This window comes from Clupea harengus, chromosome 4 (genome assembly GCF_900700415.2).
Source record: "Clupea harengus chromosome 4, Ch_v2.0.2, whole genome shotgun sequence".
NCBI classification, from domain to species: domain Eukaryota; kingdom Metazoa; phylum Chordata; class Actinopteri; order Clupeiformes; family Clupeidae; genus Clupea; species Clupea harengus.
The window spans coordinates 26346944-26349443 of NC_045155.1; the positions used below are offsets into that span (position 1 = coordinate 26346944).

General features: G+C 49.7%; 1 protein-coding gene across 3 annotated transcripts in view; it reads right to left on the reverse strand.

Moving 5' to 3' along the window:
* Nucleotides 1-2500, reverse strand: part of scube3 (signal peptide, CUB domain, EGF-like 3) — a 78260-nt gene that overhangs the window by 45304 nt on the left and 30456 nt on the right. The gene's annotated exons all lie outside the window — the stretch shown is intronic.

Consider the following 2500-nt stretch of genomic DNA (forward strand, 5'->3'; position numbering starts at 1 on the left):
CTCACACTGAAACCTGACTTCTATCCTCAGCACCACTTCCTGTTTACAGCATCCCTCTGCATCACTTCCTGTCTGGGTGACCGTTGGAGTTCTAAGGCCTGGCCCTAGCACCACTTCCTGTTTACAGCATCCCTCTGCATCACTTCCTGTCTGGGTGACCGTTGGAGTTCTAAGGCCTGGCCCCAGCACCACTTCCTGCACAGCCACAATTGTGACTCAACTGGGAAAGTTGGAGAAGGTGCATCGTCTCCAGGCACACACACAAACACACTCACACAAACACTCACACACACACACACACACACACACTTAAAAAGAGTAAGCTGGACTCCATCAGTCAGCTGTTTATTCCATGTGAGTGTCTTTGGAAGGATATCAATCACAGTTACCATCACTCTGTTTTCTGCCTCTCTCTCTCACTCTCTCTTTTCTCTCTCTCTCGCTCTCTCTCATCATCATCAGCTATTCATGCGTACACCCCAGCTTACACACACACACAAACAAACAAACACACACACACACACACACACACACACACACATTCACTGCCTCATTCACTCACTGAATTCACTTCAATAAGCTTAACTGGAAGGCTAGGCGTGTGTGTGTGTGTGTGTGTGTGTGTGTGTGTGTGTGTGTGTGTGTGTGTGTGTGTGTGTGTGTGTGGTATTCTCTCAGTGTGTGTCAGGACCGTAGATACTTGGAGGCTAGGTGTGTGTGTGTGTGTGTGTGTGTGTGTGTGTGTGTGTGTGTGTGTGTGTGTGTGTGTGTGTGTGTGTGTGTGTGGTATTCTCTCTCAGTGTGTGTCAGGACTGTAGATACTGGAAGGCTAGGCGCGTGTGTGTGTGTGTGTGTGGTATTTTCTCAGTGTGTGTGAGGACTGTAGATACTGGGAGGCTAGGTGTGTGTGTGTGTGTGTGTGTGTGTCTTCCACCCAGGAAGGGCAAATGTCTTGTATTCTTGAGAAGTAGTAATGCACACACATACACACACACACACACACACACACACACACACACGTAGTAATGCTTTAGTATTTGTGACATTCTGTCAGGAAATGCAATTCATCTTCCACTCACTTATCACCCCTCACTACCACTCACTCACTACTTGTTACACACACACACACACACACACACACACACACACACACACACACACTCACACACACACAAACACACACAAACACACACACACACACACACACGCACACACACACTCGTTCACTCGCTACCTCCTGTGTATGTGCGTGCGTGTGTGTGTGTCTGCGTTCAGTCTCATAATTACAGTTCTTCTCTCCTGCAGCAGAGCTCTGTGTCTCCTGTCAGACGTGTGTGTGTGTGTGTGTGTGTGTGTGTGTTTATTTTCTCCGCTCCTGACCAACGTTAGCAGAGCTCTTTGTCTCCTGTCAGACGTGTGTGTGTGAGTGTGTGTGTGTGTGTGTGTGTGTGTGTGTGTGTGTGTTAGCAGATCTCTGTGTGGTTTAGAGGATTACGGTCCTCAACGGCGCCAGATCCCCTTTCAGTCCGAGGCAACGTCAAGCGAGACGCTGCTCGTATATTTGAACAGCTCTCCTAATATCTGTGTGTGTGTGTGTGTGTGTGTGTTTAACAACTCTCTTGGCTCAAGTCTGTGTGTATGACTGTTTACATAGTTCGTAATATCTATCTATGTGTGTATGTGTACGTGTGTGTGTGTGTGTATGTATTCGAATTTGTGTTGTTAAGTGTGTGTGTGTGTGTGTGTGTGTGTATGTGACAGTGTGCACTGTGTGTGTCTGTGTGTGTGTGTGTGTGTGTGTGTATGTGTGTGTGTGGGTGGGTGTGTGTGTGTGTGTGTGTGTGTGTGTGGGTGGGTGGGTGGGTGTGTGTGTGTGTGTGTGTGTGTGTGTGTGTCTTCTCAGATCTCTGTCTGCCTTGGGCATCAGAGGGAAGGTGACCTCACGCCTCCTTTCTCAACCCCCGCCCCCCCCACACACACACAAACACACACACACGCACCCCCCCCCCCCCAAGTGTCTGTGGCACAGCACACCCCATGCAAGGGTTGGCAGCATGGGCATCATCGTTGGCAGCTTTGGCACCGAGTGGCAGAGACACCTGAGAGCCAATCTGGCAAACACACACACACACACACACACACACACTCTGCCCAGAGGAGAGACATACGCCACTATCTCTCTTCTTGTCTCTCCCACTCTCTCTCCTTCTCTCTGCCTGCATCTCTCTATCTCTCTCTCTCTCTCTATCTCCCCCTCTTCTATCTCTCTTCTTGTCTCTCCCACTCTCTCTCCTTCTCTCTGCCTGCATCTCTCTCTCTCTCTCTCTCTCTCTCTATCTCCCCCTCTTCTATGTCTCTTCTTCTCTCTCCCTCTCTCTCTCCTTCTCTCTGCCTGCATCTCTCTCTCTCTCTCTCTCTCTCTCTCTCTCTCTCTCTCCTTCTCTCTGGTTGCGGAGTGTTCTGGACTGTGTGTGCAGAGCAGAGTGGACATGGCAGAGAG